The following is a 22,906-nucleotide window of genomic DNA, read 5'->3' as shown; positions in this document are numbered from 1 at the left end:
AGTTCAAGCCTGACACGTAGAGAACTGTACTTTAGTTCTTCAGTACTTTAGTCTTACTTCAAAAACTTGCTGTGGATAGGTGCAAGTCATACTCTGGTATGTTGTGCGGCGTGTACATAGGTGTTACTACAACGTAGAAAAATATATAGATATGTATGACAGCAAGTAAAACAGATCGGACCTTCAGTAGTCTCAAAATGAGAAAATTTAATCCAACAATTATTTCTCAACACAACCTCCCCTGCAAAATCATTACAAGCTTGTCAGACTGTTTCTGAATAACCAGTATAATTGCAGTGTCCAGGAACTCCATGTTCATTAAAATATACACCACTGCGAGAATTTATATTGTGTGTTCACAGAAAGGTGCAATCGATTTGACATCTGTGTTTTGTATACCAGGAATTAAAAAAAATGGCTCTGACCACTATGGGACTTAACATCTATGGTCATCAGTCCCCTAGAACCTAGAACTACTTAAACCTAACTAGAACTACTTAAACCTAACTAACCTAAGGACAGCACACAACACCCAGCCATCACGAGGCAGAGAAAATCCCTGACCCCGCCGGGAATCGAACCCGGGAACCCAGGCGTGGGAAGCGAGAACGCTACCGCACGACCACGAGATGCGGGCACCAGGAATTACCAGAACCCAGGTGTCTGTTTGTGGCTTACCTTCTGGCTCCATTCTCTTACTGCTTTTCACGAGGCGGTAGCACTCGTGTTGCTCGCCTTTCGACTCGCCTGAAACTGTTGCTGAGCAACGGCCTGGGCCGCCGCTGCGACACGCGGATTGTTGACAAATGCGTCACGTCTCGATATTGAAAAACAATCACCGCACAATTAAGGAAACAATCCACCGATACTAGCAGGAGAGTAGCTAGCCTGGGACGACTTTGGTAATGTCCCTGAGGAGAGTAGCTAGCCTGGGACGACTTTGGTAATGTCGATGAGGATAATGTGACCGTGGAATTTTGTTTCTTTTTTTTACGTTAAAAACTGGCCAAGTGCGAGTATGACTTAATCGATATTGGCACGACAATGGCCCCGGGATTCTAAGACTTTCGTGTAAGATAATTACAAATTAAAAGTTTTTGGATTTTTCCCACTACTTGTACTGAAAAACCTCCCTTCTTGCCACATTTAATGATTCTAGATCAATGGGAAGTACCCTATAGGTTTTGATGAGTGAGTTCGCGAGTGTCAAAATATGTGACATCACCGGCAGTGTGTTTTTATTTCATTGACTTAGAATTTTATATTTATTTTTTACACCGCCAATGGAACGTAGACCATAATATGTCCCATAAATTTGGACTTGGCACGTTTCTCGTTACTGAAAAAAAGGTTTATTAACAGCCGGACAGACCGATAGACAGACGTACAACAAAGTGATCATATAATGGTTCCGCTTTTACCAACTGATATGCGCATCGCTAAAAATGAAGAAAAGTTAAAGAACGGGGAAAACTGCAAAATTTGGTAAAATCGATCAGTCTAGTGAAATGTTTCGCTTCGTTGAAATAATGAAATATCGTTTTGTAAATAATCCTGACGTAAGGATTTGCGAATAATTTATCTTCTTTGCTCAGGTCAAAGATGAACCTACGTTATGACATCAGTTAATTGAGTATATACGGCCAAAGAGACTAGAGATGAGCACGTGTTTCGAGCAAGGCTATGACGGATCATCTGTCTTGTGTGCCGTATACAGTGGTGCGATAAAAAGAATCAAGACATAATTTCAAATTAGTCCTTTAAGGCGTTGGAGAGACAAAAATGCTAATCTAGAAACAGCCCTGCATTTAAAAGTAATTGAGAAAATATGCGAATTTTTTGGTCACATCATGATTGAACGGTAGGACTTTCAAAGTTGTTGCGTAAGTACTACCAAGGTTACCCTAAAGACATCAAATCCAACGCGTTGGATGGCAGTTAGATTAGAGATTCATTGGCGTACTTCAGAGGCGGGCAAACATCATTCGCAGTAATTATGATACGATATGATATATAATTTATAAATATAAAGTGACGAACGAAGTGTAGGAATATATCTTAAAAATACAATCTTATTCTTTTCAGATTCACTATAAACAATTAAAAGGAATTAATACTCCACGCAGGGCTTTGCAGCCTAAGAATATGGATGCTATACCTGCATACGACTGCTTAGGCACGGCACTGTCAGAAACAAACATAAAACATTATAGTTTAAAGTATTTAACGAGCGGTCAGCAATGAGATCACGCTATCATTAGAGACGGGGGGCAAGCTCAGGTAGACGAAGGTTGGGTAAGGAAATCGGCTATACCCTTTTCAGCGGAACCATCCCATTTGTCTCACGCGATATTGCTGGGATGGGAGGGAGGGGGGTGGGGGGGGGGCAGTACAAGGAAAATGACAGAAAACCCCAATCCAGATGAGCGGACGAGGTTTGAATTTGAATCACCATCTTCCCGAATGGTAGTATAGTGTCGTACCACTGCGACATATAGCTCTATGTTGCTGTCAGAAATAGGTAGCCACATACTACTACATAAGACTTCCAAAACCTTAGAAACATATGCTCTGAATGTAAATTTCCTTTCAAAGGAATTAAATTGGTAGAGAAGCATTTCGACGATCTTTACGAGGACGGTAGGATCACACACAGTGCGTAACTGGGCTTAAAGTGACACATTTTTGTCCAGTGATTGACAACACGTATTCGAAAATAAATACCTTGTTTTGATGAATGAAGTATGTTATAAACGCATACGTAGTACTATAACATTTTCTTTCATATGTACTGACTGTGACACAGACTTATAAATATAGCTACTAAGTTTATCAGTGACACTAAAGCATGTAGACAAGAACGTGTGCAGTGTGCTACAGTATAGGTTATATGCAAAGAAATGTTTAAGCGTGACATATCAACTGGTAAAAAACTTGTACTATGCGCATTTACCACATATACACTGAAACGCCAAAGAATCTGGTAAGGGATGCATATTCAAATACAGAGAAAAGTAAAAGGGCACAATACGGCGCTGCCGTCGGCAACGCCTATATAAGACAAGTGTCTCGCGCAGTTGTTAAATCGTTTCCGCTGCTACAATTGCAGGTTATCCAGATTTAAATGAGTTTAAATGTCGTGTTGAAGTCGGCGCGCGAACGATGGGCACAGTATCTCCGAGATGGCGGTGAAGTGGAGATTTTCCCGAACGACCATTTCACGAGTGTACCGTCAATATCAGGAATCCGATAAAACATCAAATCTCCTACATCGCTGCGGCTGGAAAAAGATCCTGCAAGAACGGGACTAATGGCGACTGAAGAGAATCGTTCAACGTGAGAGAAATGCACCCTTCCGCAAATTTTTGCTGAATTCAGTTCTGGGTCTTCAACAAGTGTCAGCGTGCGAACCACTCAACGAAACATCACCAATATGGGCTTTCGGAGCCGAAGACCCACTCGTGTACCCTTGGTGACTGCAGAAGACAAAGCTTTACGCCTCGCCTAGGCCCGTCAACACCGACATTGGACTATTGACTGGAAACATGTTGCCTGGTCGGATGAGTCTCGCTTCAAATTGTATCGAGCGGATGGACGCTCACGGCTATAGAGAGAACGTCATGAATCCATGGACGCTTCTTGTCAGCAGGGAACTGTTCCAGCTGGTGTAGGCACTATAATTGTGTGGGGCGTGTGCAGTTGCACTGATATGGGACCCCTGATACGTCTAGATACGACTGTGACAGGTGACACGAACGTAAGCATCCTGTCTGATCCCCTGCATCCATTCATGTCCATTGAGCATTCCGACGGACTTGAGCAGTTCCAGCAAGCAGTACGACACCCCATACGTCCACATTATTGAGCATATCTGGGATGCCTTGCAACGTGCTGTTCTGAAGAGATCTCCATCCTTCTTACTCTTACGCATTTATGGACAGTCCTGCAGGATTCATGGTGTCAGTTGCCTCCAGCAGTACTTCAGGCGTTAGTCGAGTCCATGTCAGGTCATGCTGCGGCACTTTTGTGTGTTCACGACGGCCGTACACGATATTAGGCAGGTGTAGCAGTTTCTTTGACTCTTCAATGTAGAAAAACAAATGTATACATAAACAGGATATAAAAATAAATACCATGAAGATGCTTAGCATGAGTAGGTGGAACATGTTCGTCACACACAAGTAACTTTTGTTGGAAAAGGCGGAATTTGTCTTATCTGTATGATAAACCATAATTAAAAATCCTAGGTCCCTTCAATAAATAACACGAAAAGTTGTATAAAAATTCAAAACTTCTACATAGTTTGTGCTTCTTTGATATTTTTTGGTGGTGTCTTAGAATTATTATCATTTGGGCCTGGCACGTCTGCCTCGCGAACGGAAAGCTGGGCACCAGTGAAATAAGGTGGCAGCATCCCGGCAGGTTTGCACCAACGTGGATCAGTGGTGTGTCATTAGATTTCTGTTAGCTGAAGAGTTGAAATCATTCGAAATTCACCATCGGATGGCAATGCAGTACGGTGAAAGTTGTTTGAGTCGAAGACAAATGTACAAGCAAGCAGACAAATTCAAATGGGTTGTAACAATTGCTGAAGATTCTCCAAGCCCAGGACGCTCTGTCTTGGCGGTCACGCAGACCAACATTGTGAGAGTTGATACGGGAAAACAGACGTATTACGTTGGTTGATATAGGAACAACGATGAAAATTAGTATCGAATCAGCCCACCATATTGTTTATAAAGTGCTGATGTTCGAGAAATTGTGTGTGTGAGGTGGTTTCCAAAACATTTGACCATCAGAAATGAAAGAAAGGTGCGTGGATGTGTGTAGGGAGTCCTGAAGTTCGTCTGCTTGCCCCACACCTCTTATTTCCCATATTTGGCACCTTCATATTATCACATTTTTAACCCACTGAAAGAAGCTCCTAGTGTGGTTCAAGGTCTCAAGGTGGCGGACGACGCGGAAGTCCAGGCAACAGAACAGCGCATCACTACTGGTGAAACGTTCCCTTTTTAAAAAATTTATATACGACTGTGCTTAAACTGACACAATATTTTTAGCGCAACGCAATCTGACTTTCAAAAATCCCTACAAAAAAAATGGCCCTGACTAACATTAACCTATGCGTTTCACAAATCGCTTACCTCACAAAAATCTTGGTTACTCGAACTACTGCAATACAGCAAGCGCCACTACTGCCAGCTAAATAAAAGATTCAAACTACGGAAGGCACTAACTACTGATAGGCATAGTTAGCAAAAGAAAGATTTTGATAGAGAACAAACAATGTATTTACCTTAATAGTGTCGAAAAATCATAATATACATAGCAGTTCATGACATCCATTCTTACAAATATCAAAACTCCGCCATTTCTCTCTCCACATCCACCACTGCTGGCGGCTCACCTCCAACTGCGCAACGCTACGCGCTGTTCACATCCGGTTGCCGCTGCCCAACACTACAATGGCAGACAACAATGCTAACTAGCCACAGGCTGCACACAGCACAGCCAGTGATTTTCATACAGAGCGCTACGTAACGTTGCCAATAAGAAAATAAACAGCCTACTTACACTGGTTAGGCAGCCCCCCCCCCCCTTCCTTGCATTTGCATGTGCAATTGGGAAGCTTGTCCAGCGCTTGCATAAGTGCATAGAATTTGAGGACGATTTCGCTGAAAAATAACTTCTATTCTCGTAATAAATTCTTTAAAAATTCCATTGTCTTACTGAAAGACCCTTGTTAACTGCGTTATTGTATTTCAAATGGTTCAAATGGCTCTGAGCACTATGGGGCTTAACATCTGATGTCATCAGTCCCCTAGAACTTAGAACTACTTAAACCTAACTAACCTAACGACATTACATACATCCATACCCGAGGCAGGATTCGAACCTGCGACCGTAGCGGTCGCGTGGTTCCAGACTGAAGCGCCTAGAACCGCTCGGCCACACCGGCCGGCTACTATATTTGCATTTACTTTTGTTTCTGTGAACAAGGACATGCAGCGCACTCACTACGTGAGCTATATTAGACTGTAATACCAAGTGATTATCAAGTGACCATTAACACCTCACGTGGACGCTCACGTACAAAAATAAGGTTTCGTTTAAATCTTTACTTATAACTTCACTAAGCATTAAATATATGGAAATATGTGGATCTACATATTGCATCAGTCGTGAAACCAGGTGTCCTGGCCCCACTTTTCTACCACTTAGTTATTGTTCTAAGTTGTGGAAGCAAGTATCAAATATAACTCTGACATGACCATATGCTCCTGTAGAATAAGAGCTAAGCGTTAATGCAAAAGACTCAAAGTTGAGCCATATTGTGTAAAATAACGACAGAACCTGTCGTCTAGGCAAACTGACACGCAAACTCTTCCTTTATACCAGATATTCTGCCAAGCACTGAAATACTCTCTTCAGTTACATAGTTATTATTCTCCAAGCACCTTGCCACGTCGTTTAAAGAAGTATTTTGCTGCATTAGATGACAGTTTGGCTGTTGAAGCTTGATACTCTTTCTGTATTGCATGTTTAATTCACAGAGAACGTACAACTTTCTCTAGATACGAACAACACTGTCATGAAATGGTGAATCCAGACTGAGGGACACACATCCTTTTGGCAACATTAGAAAACAAACGAATGCGTAAAGTGACAAAAGTTCATGATATAAAGAAAAATCTTCCAACATAACAGCACAGAGCAAAATAATCATGTAGCCACCGAAAAAATAATTATTACTGCGAAAATTTAAACGAATAATTTGGTGCCTAATCGCATTAGTCATTCACTGTAACATCTCAAACGCAAATGCATGTGCAACTGCTGTGACAGCAAAGGAAAGAAACTTTAAAATTAGATTCTGTCAAATAAATTCGCTGAAACATTACAGTAATTTATGAAACATCCAGCACAACTTACAGTCTGTGTTTTGGAGAGAACCAATGACAAAAGCAAGGCTCTAATGCCAATGCATAACGTTAAAGTTCTGTCAGTATGAACTTTACAGAAACGTTCCGACTATATAGTGCTATATTTGACTGGTGTTCTTATTTCGTTGCAATGCCTTAATCCAGAAGCTTTTTCTTGTGAACCTCCATATTACAATCTTAAAAGTTTGAAGCCAGTAAGTGAAAACGCGGATAAGAATATATTTAAACCAAAAGTATTATTTTAGACAAAGTGTTTACCTGTAGAACGTAACAGCTGACTTTCCACTTCTGTTTGTGATTCCGTAGGCAACGCGAGTAACCATTGTTACACAGATTTACGTCTCCATTTCGAAACTACAATACAGACTTTCAACTCACAGTGTTGTGGGTACCCTAAGGTAACGGAGCATTAATCATTGACTTCGCAATTACTGCGTCAGGGCATCACCACAGCTTCTAATCTCCTTGGTCGCAGCTATGTTCACATTACAAGAGCGCAAAGTGACCTGGTGTGGTAATAGGTTAGCTCAAACAGCTGCCATACACAGAGCTAAAATCGCATATAAGCAGTGCCTTCTCCCGTTTCTCACTAGTTGTACTGTGGCTGTTTCTGTATAAGCAATAAGAGCAGGCAGCCAGAGCCTACCAGGAAAATTTTTCTGGAGCTTGTAACAAGTCCGATTTATGTATCCCGCTCGATCGGGATCTGATAGCAGCCCAAATAATTATTAATTAATGTGACCGTGTACCTAATGGGGCTAGCAATCGGATTTGGCTGCTACGGAGTTGTTACATTCCATTTTGTCCTTCTCAAATGCTGTAATAATGAAATGTCTGGTGACAAGAAGAACGCCAACACAGCTTCATTAATCAAGAACCTATATTCGTCTCCAAAACACAAGAAAAAGGAGACAGCCACTGCCTTCGTCATACATAATTAATTACGGCTAATCTCAGCAAAGGCCTCTTCGTTATTCATTATTGTCACACGCAAATTCAATCACTGCAATCCAACACTGCAATCCAAATGATGCCGGCGCGGTAGACGCGAAACCAAATAAATATCGGCACAAAAATATCACTGATCACTCTCGTAATTGTACTTCTTCACTTTCCCGTATTATCCTAACACGAAGGGGTTAAACCGCGGCGATGGCCACTCCCTTTTGTCAGTAAACCTTGCTCGGACACCGCAGCCTCCACACGGCGCGGCCCGCAACCTGGGAACTGACTCAACTTTACACTCGCTCTCGCAACACGACACACTATCGATTGTTTGCCCTATCGACCTGTGCCGAGTGCAAACTTATAGTAAGGGCCTACGGACCCCTTACATCCCCGCCCTCGAAAACTTCTTTGGAGCCACTGGCGTAAAAGAATCGGCAAGGGAATTAGACATTGCTACATCTGAACAAAACACATAGTGTAAATAATTGATAAAAGTACAATTCACCAAATAATCCCTCGACTCCGGCAGTGGGCTGCCTCCACAATAATTTCTATAAAAGGTTATTACATCTCATAAACATGGCATTGCCCAAATTACAATTTTTATATCAAACAGCAATAGTCCTCTATAGTCCAATATTGAATGAAACACACAACATACAATCAAAAATTATTACTTAAACACATGACATATGAATTATTATACTACAAATTAGTTGTTACAGGTTTTATACCCATTCTCAGGTAATCGTCGATATGAAATATGCAATTCTAATTATAATACATCAGAAAACACTATGTAAATAAACATTTTCCTTTTTCAAATGTCCGCTCAACAACTAAATGTCCTAAATATATCTTATTAGGTTTATTCGGGTCCTGGTAGCTCTCACTCTTGACCGGACCTCACCTGGAGTGTCATTCAGTTTTCCGGTCCCTCCACCTCTTCCTCGATAATCAGACGAATGATTAAAATGATTCCTTGGGTCATTACTTACCTCTCGGTTGTGATCATTAGCTTGATTGTGTTCCTGTGATCGAACAGATTCCAACTGCTCCAGTATCTCCATCAAGGCCTCCCTATCTTTAATTAGGCTCCCAGATACAGTTTCTTGCATTTTCCGGCCCAGTCTTCTTTTTATCGCAGATATCATTACGTCATCACTCAGGGGTTGTTCCAAGGTCTCGTCCAATTCCCACAAATGTTCGGCAAACTCTCTCAACGTTCCTCTCCATGTACTAAGTGACTTGCGGTGGAGTAGGTCCTCAAGTGCTGCAAATTGATGACCTTTGGACCAGTATTTCTTCAAGAATTCTCCTTCAAACTGATCATAGCTAGTAGCCCTTTCCTTCTTCTTGACTCCCCAAGTGAAGGCCTCACCTTCCATTGCAACCCTCTGGTTATCCTCTTCTCGTTGCACGGCTATAGCAATTCTCAGATTGACAGCCAATTGCTATTGCCTATCTCCTATCCCCTTAACCGCATCGTTGCATTGTTTCTGCATCTGCGTCACCTCGGCGATTCCATGATCGCAATTTGTTTCCACTTCAGCTTTAGTTTCTTCAACATCGTCTTCTATCTTTTTTGTTAACTTTCCTTCCATCTTCTCCATATCTCCCTGGACTTGGTCTCTACTCTTCTGTAGCTTCCTCTCTCTTTCGTCGATGTTCATCTTCAGTCGTTCTGAAAACTCCTGCATTTCCTTCTTCAGATTACATTCCATCTTCATTTGCAATGTTTTGATCTCTTGTACTATAGTTTCTTGTAAACCTTCCTTTAGTGATTTGTAGAATATTTCCCTCCTTAATCTAGTTTCTTGGAAATTTTCCTTTAATCATTCTCTAGCTTCTTTGAAATCTTCCTTTAATGATTCTCTGAATTCTCGTAAATTTTCCTGTATTGATGCGTTAATTTCTCTGAAACCTTTCTCTAATGATGCCTTGGTCACCTTTATCAAGTCTATCAACATCGACCACTTATCTCCATCCTCTGAAACTGACTTATCTCTCGTCGTTTGTCCCGGTGTCTCGGGATAACTAGTTGAATATGCTACTGGGCTATCTAATGACACTCCATAATCACTGATACCCGAATCATCTCTGTCTTCCTGTCCTATCCCATTCCTTTCAACTACTGCCTCACAAACCTGCTTATCTTCAGTAGACATGTTTTGTTTATTTTTAGTGCACAGGCAAGTAATACAAAATAACCTCTATTAACCCAAAACACTCCTAATTACCATGAAACTAATCAAACAGTACCTGCAGTATCTTCAGTTAATCCCAAATTGATACAATATGCATGAGTACCGAACATAACAACCCTCAAAACTTAATAATTTCAAACAACAATTTTCACATACACAGTTTATGTAAAATGTTTTAAATAAGATAAATCACACCACTCATGAAATCTATAAATGTAAAATCCCCAAAAACAATGAGCATATCTGTATAATTACCATTTAGACAACGCAGTATGCATAAATAAGTATGCTATATTTCAGAGTATGTTTCGCAAACTTTTCGGAAATTACTGTAATTGGGCACTTTTCCTAATGTGAAACTCAGTATACAATTGTTTATTTACCGCGAAGACTGCACACTGCAATTTAATGTTATGCTAACCAGTCGTCTTCACTCACCAACTGACGTTACCATGAGTCGCGATGTTTTGACGTTTGAAGTGGGCATGGCACTGTACTGCTGCGGGAGCCGCGTGAAGTCGCACTGAAGATCTGTGGCGAGGCGTCGTAGTTCTCTGTCGGCCGCTCCGTGGCGCTGTAGTCGGGCGTAGTTTGTAGTTCGGCTGCTAGATGCCGGGTCGGCGCTCACACTCTCGAAGTCGCGCTGCTCGCTGTGGCGGGACGTCGTAGTTCTCAGCCGGCAGCTCCGTGGCGCTGCAGGCGGGCGTAGTTGTAGTTCGGCCGCTAGATGCCGGGTCGGCGCTCGGAGTAGTGCGTCTGTGCTTGAACTACTCCTTGCACAGGTAGTTGGGATGATGTGTGAAATCACCTCGCAGATCGAAGCTCTTTGGCGCAACTGCTACACGGGTCTGCGTGACGTCACTCAACAATTGCGTCGCCACATGAATTGTCGTCCGCATAACAGTTTATGGGTCCACATAAAGCTGTCCGATTTTCACTATTTAAAAAGCAATTCCAGTCACAATATTACTATTAAACACTTCTGTAAAAGCTTTAGTGACAAATTCTTAGTTCGTTTTGCTATTTTAATGTTCACACGTGTCTTTCTTTAGTGTTCACTTTTCACAGTTTTTCGCGCGGCTTTACGCATTTGCACATTATAACACAGTTTATTGACACTATTATTCTTATCTAATATGGCAAGAAAAAACAGTTTAGTCACAATCGTAAGATGCTATTACTTCGTATTGTTCAAAAATGCACTGTTCTTGTCGCGATTTTAAAGTTTATGCTCCTCTCGATCCAAAATTGAAAAATATTTTCTCGCTTTAAGCAAGGTAAAATCACCTATTGTTCTTTATGATTCGTCCGAAAATTGCACTTGTCCTTTCACGGTAAGCCAAGGGTGTAACAAGTCCGATCTATGTATCCCACTCGATCGGGATGTGATAGCAGCCCAAATAATTATTAAATAATGTGACCGTGTACCTAATGGGGCTGGCAATCGGATTTGACTGCTACGGAGGTGTTACATTCCATTTTGTCCTTCTCAAATGCTGTAATAATGAAATGTTTGGTGACAAGAAGAACGCCAACACAGCTTCATTAAGCAAGAACCTATATTCGTCTCTAAAACACAAGAAAAAGGAGACAGCTACTGCCTTCGTCATACATAATTAATTACGGCTAATCTCAGCACAGGCCTCTTCGTTATTCATTATTATCACACGCAAATTCAATCACTGCAATCCAACACTGCAATCCAAATGATGCCGGCGCGGTAGACGCGAAACCAAATAAATATCGGCACAAAAATATCACTGATCACTCTCGTAATTGTACTTCTTCACTTTCCCGTATTATCCTAACACGAAGGGGTTAAACCGCGGCGATGGCCACTCCCTTTTGTCAGTAAACCTTGCTCGGACACCGCAGCCTCCACACGGCGCGGCCCGCAACCTGGGAACTGACTCAACTTTACACTCGCTCTCGCAACACGACACACTATCGATTGTTTGCCCTATCGAACCGTGCCGAGTGCAGACTTATAGTAAGGGCCTACGGACCCCTTACAATCTCCCAAGCCGCCCCATTAGCACATGCGCAGTGCTGTCTGAGACTGTGGATAGACTCCAGGTAACACGTAATTTGTTTGTGGGGAGTTCTTCTGGAAACTGTGCCAGTTCCGGTGATCGACTATTTCGTGTTCACGGTTCATCGTTAACCGTAAGGTAAACATTTTACGTGTAAGTATAAAATCACCTTTACTTGTGGAACTGCAAAAGAACTCCAATTGGATGAATCATGAAACTGCCATTTATTACAGAAGTCTCACGGATCAAAATCTAGCGAGAATGTGGTGACGCAGTATTGAAACACTGAACTTAACATTTTCGTGTGCGGGGTCATGTGACAGTGGAGTCAATTGCAAAATTTAGGAACCCGTGGTCTAGGGGTAGTGTCTTTGATTCATAATCAAAACGTCTTCGGTCCCGGGTTCGATCCCCGCCACTGCCTAAACTTTGATAAATAATCAGCATTGGCGGCCGAAGACTTCCGGCATAAGAAGTCAGCCTCATTCGGCCAACGGCCTTGTCGAAGAGGGCGGCGAAGCGGATAGGGGTTCAGGGCATTCTCTTGTTCTAGGGGTGGGAAATTGCCCCTAAAGGCGGAAGAATCAGCAATGATCAACGACATGAGGATGCAGAAGGCAATGGAAACCACTGCATTAAAGACACGTAACGTGTATCCACAGGACATGTGGCCTGTATTTTAAGAAGTGTCATGATGATCTCTCCATTGGTAAAAGATTCCGGAATAGTCCCCCATTCGGATCTCCCGGAGGGGACTGCCAAGGGGCAGGTTACCATGAGAAAAAGATTGAATAATCAACGAAAGGATAACGTTCTACGAGTCGGGGCGTGGAATGTCAGAAGCTTAAACGTGGTAGGGAAACTAGAAAATCTGAAAAGGGAAATGCAAAGGCTCAATCTAGATATAGTAGGGGTCAGTGAAGTGAAGTGGAAGGAAGGCAAGGATTTCTGGTCAGATGAGTACCGGGTAATATCAACAGCAGCAGAAAATGGTATAACAGGTGTAGGATTCGTTATGAATAGGAAGGTAGGGCAGAGGGTGTGTTACTGTGAACAGTTCAGTGACCGGGTTGTTCTAATCAGAATCGACAGCAGACCAACACCGACAACGATAGTTCAGGTATACATGCCGATGTCGAAAGCTGAAGATGAACAGATAGAGAAAGTGTATGAGGATATTGAAAGGGTAATGCAGTATGTAAAGGGGGACGAAACTCTACTAGTCATGGACGACTGGAATGCAGTTGTAGGGGAAGGAGTAGAAGAAAAGGTTACAGGAGAATATGGGCTTGGGACAAGGAATGAAAGAGGAGAAACATTAATTGAGTTCTGTAACAAGTTTCAGCTAGTAATAGCGAATACCCTGTTCAAAATTCACAAGAGGAGGAGGTATACTTGGAAAACGCCGGGAGAAACGGGAAGATTTCAATTAGATTACATCATGGTCAGACAGAGATTCCGAAATCAGATACTGGATTGTAAGGCGTACCCAGGAGCAGATATAGACTCAGATCACAATATAGTAGTGATGAAGAGTAGGCTGAAGTTCAAGACATTAGTCAGGAAGAATCAATACGCAAAGAAATGGGATACGGAAGTACTAAGGAATGACGAGATACGTATGAAGTTCTCTAACGCTATAGATACAGCAATAAGGAATAGCGCAGTAGGCAGTACAGTTGAAGAGGAATGGACATCTCTAAAAAGAGCCATCACAGAAGTTGGGAAGGAAAACATAGGCACAAAGAAGGTAGCTGCGAAGAAACCATGGGGAACAGAAGAGATACTTCAGTTGATTGATGAAAGGAGGAAGTACATACATGTTCCGGGAAAATCAGGAATACAGAAATACAAGTCGCTGAGGAATGAAATAAATAGGAAGTGCAGGGAAGCCTCTATGAGGGTGAAGATTTGTCTGATGTGATAGAAGAAGAGACAGGAGTCGATTTAGAAGAGATAGGGGATCCAGTATTAGAATCAGAATTTAAAAGAGCTTTGGAGGACTTACGGTCAAATAAGGCAGAAGGGATAGATAACATTCCATCAGAATTTCTAAAATCATTGGGGGAAGTGGCAACAAAACGACTATTCACGTTGGTGTGTAGAATATAGCCGGCCTCTGGTGGCCGAGCGGTTCTGGCGCTGCAGTCTGGAACCGCGCGACTGCTACGGTCGCAGGTTCGAATCCTGCCTCGGGCATGGATGTGTGCGTTGTCCTTCGGTTAGTTAGGTTTAAGTAGTTCTAAGTTCTAGGGGACTTATGACCTCAGCAGTTGAGTCCCATAGTGCTCAGAGCCATTTGAACCACTTTTTGTAGAATATATGAGTCTGGCGATATACCATCTGACTTTCGGAAAAGCATCATCCACACAATTCCGAAGACAGCAAGAGCTGACAAGTGCGAGAATTATCGCACAATCAGCTTAACAGCTCATGCATCGAAGCTGCTTACAAGAATAGTATACAGAAGAATGGAAAAGAAAATTGAGAATGCGCTAGGTGACGATCAGTTTGGCTTTAGGTAAAGTAAAGGGACGAGAGAGGCAATTCTGACGTTACGGCTAATAATGTAAGCAAGGCTAAAGAAAAATCAAGACGCTTTCATAGGATTTGTCGACCTGGAAAAAGCGTTCGACAATATAAAATGGTGCAAGCTGTTCGAGATTCTGAAAAAAGTACGGGTAAGCTATAGGGAGAGACGGGTCATATACAATATGTACAACAACCAAGAGGGAATAATAAGAGTGGACGATCAAGAACGAAGTGCTCGTATTAAGAAGGGTGTAAGACAAGGCTGTAACCTTTCGCCCATACTCTTCAATCTGTACATCGAGGAAGCAATGATGGAAATAAAAGAAAGATTCAGGAGTGGAATTAAAATACAAGGTGAAAGGATATCAATGGTACGATTCGCTGATGACATTGCTATCCTGAGTGAAAGTGAAGAAGAATTAAATGATCTGCTGAACGGCATGAACAGTCTAATGAGTACACAGTATGGTTTGAGAGTAAATCGGAGAAAGACGAAGGTAATGAGAAGTAGTCGAAATGAGAACAGCGAGAAACTTAACATCAGGATTGAGGGTCACGAAGTCAATGAAGTTAAGGAATTCTGCTACCTAGGCAGTAAAATAACCAATGACGGACGGAGCAAGGAGGACATCAAAAGCAGACTCGCTATGGCAAAAAAGGCATTTCTGGCCAAGAGAAGTCTACTAATATCAAATACCGGCCTTAATTTGAGGAAGAAATTTCTGAGGATGTAAGTCTGGAGTACAGCATTGTATGGTAGTGAAACATGGACTGTGGGAAAACCGGAACAGAAGAGAATCGAAGCATTTGAGATGTGGTGCTATAGACGAATGTTGAAAATTAGGTGGACTGATAAGGTAAGGAATGAGGAGGTTCTACGCAGAATCGGAGAGGAAGGGAATGTGTGGAAAACACTGATAAGGAGAAGGGACAGGATGATAGGACATCTGCTAAGACATGAGGGAATGACTTCCATGGTACTAGAGGGAGCTGTAGAGGGTAAAAACTGTAGAGGATGACAGAGATTGGAATACGTCAAGCAAATAATTGAGGACGTAGGTTGCAAGTGCTACTCTGAGATGAAGAGGTTGGCACAGGAAAGGAATTCGTGGCGGGCCGCATCAAACCAGTCAGTAGACAAAAAATAAATAAAAAATAAAAAATAAAATAAAATAAAAAAAATTCTAAGTATCCGGAAGGGGGAAATGGGAAGCTGCTTCCACTACAGCACTTTCTGATCATTTTGTGGTTTGCTAGCCACGAAGCGGCGAGTCTTACAGGAGTGGCAGACAAATTTAATATCTATATTGGTTCTTTATAACGTGTCATAGAAAGAGTGAGTTTGTTAGTGGTGTAGGAGTCGACGTAGAAAGGGCACAAATTGAGGCCAGTTTCTCAGGAAACAGGATTCCTGGCGCGCCTGGGCCGATTGACATGATGCACATTAGAATAGACAGTCCTCGAAGAGATCCACAATCGTATTTGAATCGGAAAAGCTATTTTCCGTCCATCTACCGATAGTCTGTGTTCACAACCGACGGATTCAGGACTCGGCAATGTGGATTCTGTCCACCACAGGTGAGCGTTCAGAACTTTAATGCTTTACCGAAACCACGAGGACAAGTGCAGGGTTTTCATACTCTGAGTGACTGTGCCTAGCCAAAAGTTAGGAACTTTATTAACTCCGTTTAGAAATACATGGCATTTTTCTAAGAGTATGAAATTATTTTAACATGACAATCTCGAAAAACAGGTGTGTTGTTGAACACTGTTTTAGATTCTTAAAATAGTGTTTTAGACTATACATATGTTTTTGGACAAGGTCCGCCTTTAGCAAAACCCAGTTTTGTTTTTTAACCCAAACATGTTTCACTGCAGTTGCAGCACCTTCAGTGGGCTGTTACTTTATGGCTGTTAAAGATAAAGAATGTTCTTCACTGTTTGTATATATGTAACTACTAGTTTTTAAATCGTAATTACAGATATTAAAAAAAACATATAAAATTATGAATTCATACCTTTTTACCTCATGGCGTGGTTTTTCTGGTGTATTGTGTTTCTACAGTGACTGTTTTGTTCCACAGTTTGTCATCTGCAACCACTTACACCTCAAAGTAGATAAATTGTTTAAACCAAAATTACGATATGAAAATTGTTATTTCTGTGCCAGAAATAATTAATTATGTGTGTGTATGTGTATGTGTATGTGTGTGTGTGTGTGTGTGTGTGTGTGTGTGTGTGTCTGTTTACATTATGTTTCACTTGATTTCTATTTTTCCTCATCTTCATCACTGTCAAACACTATATATTGAACTGTCACTGTCACTGTTTACCAGCTGTAAAAACAAATATGGCGGTCAGTGGAACAGTTGAAGGTGTAAAAACAAGATGGCTGACAGTGGAACAGTTGAGAGTGTTCCTGGCAGTTGTTCTGAATCTTTCAGAGGTGTCTGTGCAGTTTTCTTTATTTTTGTGTGTGCATGTGTGTGTGTGTGTGTGTGTGTGTGTGTGTGTGTGTGTTGCATGTGAAAATGGAGAGGCAGAGAGGGAGAAAGAGAGAGTGTGACAATAGGTTTGAAGATTTGTGTGTGTGTGTGTGTGTGTGTGTGTGTATGTGTGTGTGTGTGTATGCGCATGTGGGGTGAGGGGTGGGATGGGGGGGGCAGAGCTCTATAGTTTGGTCTTGTCTAATAATTCTTTGAGGGCAGAGAACAGAGTTCCATTGCAGAGAGCTGTGTATTCATTTATCACTTGTTTTCCTTCCACTGTGGTCTTTTGTATCTGATAATTTTCTTGAATTATTAGTTTTTGTGGGGGGATGTTGCTGCATTTGAGAATTTTCAATTCATTATTGATGTTTGTTGGGTGTTCAGCAAATGTGGAATGACAGCTGTTACTTTTTAATGCTCTTCTGTGTTCTGTGTATGTGATATTAAAGTTTCTGCTTGTCTGCCCTGTATAAACTGATTTGCAGTCCTGACATGTTAGTTGGTAAATACCAGATGTGTTGTGTTTGTCTGAGCTTGTGTTGGTTGTCCTTAGTTTTTTCTGTGTTGCGATGTCTGTACTGTAAGCTATTTTTACCCCTTGTTTTTTGAGTATGTTGCCTAGTTTGTGGACTGCTTTGTTGTTGTAGGTGAGAGTGGACTTTGTCATTGTGGGTGTTTCTAGTTCATGTGTGCTTATATGTGTATTCTGTGTGTTCGTAAGTTGATGAGGAGGCCTTTGTTTTTGTGTGTTGGGTGTCCTTTTTAATTCTGTTTTAATTTTGTGTTTCAGTTTATCTGTAGTGTTTCCGTCATATCTATTCACTTCTGCTATTTGTCTGATGGTCTGTAATTCATTCTTGTAGTTGTTGTGAATGGCTGTGCTGGTGGTGGTCACTTTCCTGAATATAGAGAATTGGTGTTTGTTGTTGTGTCTGTATATTGTGAGGTCAAGGAAGTTTAACTTGTGTCATGCTCTGTTTCTACGGTGAATTTTATTTTTGGGTGTATTTTGTTTATATCACTGTGGAGTTGTTGGATGCAACTTGATGTTTCATCTAGAAGGCATATGATGTCATCTACATAACGGTACCGGTATATTATCTGGTATTGCTTGGGTCATACTAGTGTTTAAAATATTTTAACTTCAATGTGATTGAGAAAAATGTTGGCTAGGAGTCCACTGACTGGTGACCCCATTGGAAGCCCGTCTTCTTGTGAATAGAATTGATTGTCAAATGAGAAACAATTTTGCTCTGTGATTAATTTTAGAATGCTAGCTATTTCTTTCATGTGGGGTTTGGGAATTTTGGCTTGTTCTTCTAATTATCGTTTGATGATGTTGATGGTTTGTGTGGAGGGGACATTGGTGTGCATGGATGTGATGTCAAATGATGTGCATGTGGCTGTTGTAGGATTTGTTGAAGTCCTTGATTTGTTACATCAGCTCTTCAGTTTTGTATACACTTCTGTTATTTGTGTATATGTAATGTTTCTGTAAGTATGTGTGCATTTCTCTGGCTAAATGGTATGTGGGTGCACTTCTGAAATTGGCAACGGGACGTATCGGAATGCCATCCTTGTGGAGCTTTAGTAGCCTGTTCAGTGTGGGTGCTTGAGGGTTCTTTTGTATGAGCCATTTTGCTTTCTGATTTGAGACTATGTGTGAAATATTTTTTAGGATTGTTTGTGTGTTTTTATGGTATCTTTGTGTTGGGTCACTGGTTAGCTTTGTTATGTTGTTGTCTTCCAGAAATTTTAAGGTTTATTTCTTGTATTCATCCTGTTTTATTATTATCAAGGTGCTGCCCTTGTCTGATCTCGTAATGAGTGCCTCATTGTTTTTAAGTTTGTCCTTTATTTTTCTCAAGGTTTTTCTTCTTCAGTTTTTGTTCCTGTCAATGTGTTGTTTTGTTTTCCTTTATCATGCATCTTGTTTCTTCTGCAACTAATTCTCTTGTCAGACCTGCATTTAAGTTTGGATTATTGTTTCTTTCTTCTTGTTTTATGATTTACTAACTTTCTGTGATAAGATTCTCCAGTGTCTTGTGTGTGCCCTCAAGGAATATTAGACAGCATTAACCTACAGAGCTCTCCACCCCCCCCCCCTTACCACTCACCTAACACATACATACACACACACCATAAAATCCTCAAACCTACTGCCACACTCACTATTTCTCTCTCTCTCTCTCTCTCTCACACACACACACACACACACACACACACACACACACACAAATAAAAAAATAAAATTGCACATACACCACTGAAAAATTCAATTGCCAGGAACACTTTCAACTGTTCCACAGTCAGCCATCTTGCTTTTACATCTTCAGACGTTCCACTGTCCGCCATGTCTGTTTTTACAGCTGGTAAACAGTGAAAGTGACAGCTCAATATATAGTGTTTTACAGTAATGGAGATGAGGAAAAATAGAATGCTAGTTAAACATAATGTAAATACACACACACACACACACACACACACACACACACACACACACAGAGAGAGAGAGAGAGAGAGAGAGAGAGAGAGAGAGAGAGAGAGAGAGAGAGAGAAGAGAGAGAGAGACAGAATTTATTAATTTCTGGTATAGAAATAACAATTTTCAAATCGTAATTTTGGCTTAAACATTTTAAGTACTTTAATGTCTAAGTGGCTGCAGATGAGAAACTGTGATACAAAATAGCCACTGTAGAAACACAATACATCAGAAAAACCACACCATGTGGTAAAAAGGTATGAATTCATAATTTTATGTGTTTTTTCAAATATCTCTAATTATGATTTAAAAACTAATAGTTACATGTATACAAACAGTAAAGAACATTCTTTAACAGCCATAAAATAACAGCCCACTGAAGATGCTACAACTGCAGTGAAACAAGTTTGGGTTAAGAAACAAAATTGTGTTTTGCTAAAGGCGGACGTTATCCAAAAACATATGTATTGTTAAAGCAAACACGGAAAAAAGTGCTTTAACCTCAAGATGAGTGTTTTAGACAGTTGGACCATCTAAAATTGAGGTAAACTGAAGACTTAACTCACTTCATTCGAGCCTACCGTGTCCTTCAAAATCTCGCATTGGAAGATAATCTATACTTCGAAGAAAACGGATGTACATGTTGCAATAACTATATTACTATTTCGTAGATAGTTTTACAACATTTAAGAGTTGCTGCTACACATATCATCAGGTGCTGTACCACTATTCGCGGGAATACAGCCAGAAATGGAAGGGGAAGCGTTCAACCAGAGAAAAACACCAAACATGGGTTGCTACTTCACCGTAGCTGTGCATGCACAGTAACGCCTGTTTTTTAGCGCTTTAAGGTAGCTCTCTGGCAGCTGCTTGAGCTAACCTTGTGCTGCCACAAGCAAAGACGAAGGTGCCACATAACTGCTGATATGTGCGCTAACCTTTATTGTTAACGTAAAGACCATTACACCGAAAATGCAAATACTAATTGACATACCCTCGTTCATGCTATTCACAGTGGTACTGTGATGATGGCTGCGAAGTGAATGTTGGTGTGAAACACAAGCATGGAGGAGGTGAAACTGAGCCTGCTTTGTGTACTAATCACGCTGCTCAAAAAATGGTTCAAATGGCTCTGAGCACTATGGGACTCAACTGCTGAGGTCATTAGTCCCCTAGAACTTAGAACTAGTTAAACCTAACTAACCTAAGGACATCACAAACATCCATGCCCGAGGCAGGATCCGAACCTGCGACCGTAGCGGTCTTGCGGTTCCAGACTGCAGCGCCTTTAACCGCACGGCCACTTTGGCCGGCTTCACGCTGCTCAGTAATACACTCCTGGAAATGGAAAAAAGAACACATTGACACCGGTGTGTCAGACCCACGATACTTGCTCCGGACACTGCGAGAGGGCTGTACAAGCAATGATCACACGCACGGCACAGCGGACACACCAGGAACCGCGGTGTTGGCCGTCGAATGGCGCTACCTGCACAGCATTTGTGCACCGCCGCCGTCAGTGTCAGCCAGTTTGCCGTGGCATACGGAGCTCCATCGCAGTCTTTAACACCGGTAGCATGCCGCGACAGCGTGGACGTGAACCGTATGTGCAGTTGACGGACTTTGAGCGAGGGCGTATAGTGGGCATGCGGGAGGCCGGGTGGACGTACCGCCGAATTGCTCAACACGTGGGACGTGAGGTCTCCACAGTACATCGATGTTGTCGCCAGTGGTCGGCGGAAGGTGCACGTGCCCGTCGACCTGGGACCGGACCGCAACGACGCACGGATGCACGCCAAGACCGTAGGATCCTACGCATTGCCGTAGGGGACCGCACCGCCACTTCCCAGCAAATTAGGGACACTGTTGCTCCTGGGGTATCGGCGAGGACCATTCGCAACCGTCTCCATGAAGCTGGGCTACGGTCCCGCACACCGTTAGGCCGTCTTCCGCTCACGCCCCAACATCGTGCAGCCCGCCTCCAGTGGTGTCGCGACAGGCGTGAATGGAGGGACGAATGGAGACGTGTCGTCTTCAGCGATGAGAGTCGCTTCTGCCTTGGTGCCAATGATGGTCGTATGCGTGTTTGGCGCCGTGCAGGTGAGCGCCACAATCAGGACTGCATACGACCGAGGCACACAGGGCCAACACCCGGCATCATGGTGTGGGGAGCGATCTCCTACACTGGCCGTACACCACTGGTGATCGTCGGGGGGACACTGAATAGTGCACGGTACATCCAAACCGTCATCGAACCCATCGTTCTACCATTCCTAGACCGGCAAGGGAACTTGCTGTTCCAACAGGACAATGCACGTCCGCATGTATCCCGTGCCACCCAACGTGCTCTAGAAGGTGTAAGTCAACTACCCTGGCCAGCAAGATCTCCGGATCTGTCCCCCATTGAGCATGTTTGGGACTGGATGAAGCGTCGTCTCACGCGGTCTGCACGTCCAGCACGAACGCTGGTCCAACTGAGGTGCCAGGTGGAAATGGCATGGCAAGCCGTTCCACAGGACTACATCCAGCATCTCTACGATTGTCTCCATGGGAGAATAGCAGCCTGCATTGCTGCGAAAGGTGGATATACACTGTACTAGTGCCGACATTGTGCATGCTCTGTTGTCTGTGTCTATGTGCCTGTGGTTCTGTCAGTGTGATCTTGTGATGTATCTGACCCTAGGAATGTGTCAATAAAGTTTCCCCTTCCTGGGACAATGAATTCACGGTGTTCCTATTTCAATTTCCAGGAGTGTAGATACACTGAAGAGGCAAAGAAACTGGTACGCCTGTCTAATATCGTGTCGGGCCCCCGCGAGCACTCAGAAGTGCCGCGAAACGACGTGGCATGGACTTGAATAATGTCTGAGGTAGTGCTGGAGGAAATTGACGGCATGAATCCCGCAGGGCTTCCCATAAATCCGTAAGAGTACGAGGGAGTAGATATCTCTTCCGAACAGAACGTTGCAAGGCATCCCAGATATGCTCAAAACTGTGGACGTGTGGGGTGTCACACTGCTTGCTGGAACTGCTCAAGTACATCGGAATGCACAATGCTCATGAATGGATGCAGGTGATCAGACAGGATGCTTACGTTCGTGTGACGTGTCACAGTCGTATCTAGGCGTATCAGGGGTGCTATATCACTCCAACTGCACACGCCCCACACAATTACAGTGCCTGCACCAGCCGGAACAGTTCCCTGCTGACATGAAAGGTCCATGTTCAAAAAAACTGGTTAAATGTGTGTGAAATCTTATGGGACTTAACT

At 42.5% G+C, this 22,906-nt stretch overlaps 1 protein-coding gene across 1 annotated transcript in view; it reads left to right on the top strand.

Annotated features, from left to right (window-relative positions):
* Positions 1 to 22,906, top strand: part of LOC126456025 (retinal guanylyl cyclase 2) — a 337,992-nt gene that overhangs the window by 220,814 nt on the left and 94,272 nt on the right. The window lies entirely within an intron of this gene.

This window comes from Schistocerca serialis, chromosome 2, assembly GCF_023864345.2.
Source record: "Schistocerca serialis cubense isolate TAMUIC-IGC-003099 chromosome 2, iqSchSeri2.2, whole genome shotgun sequence".
NCBI classification, from domain to species: Eukaryota; Metazoa; Arthropoda; class Insecta; order Orthoptera; family Acrididae; genus Schistocerca; species Schistocerca serialis.
This window is presented reverse-complemented; position numbering and strand designations above follow the sequence as displayed.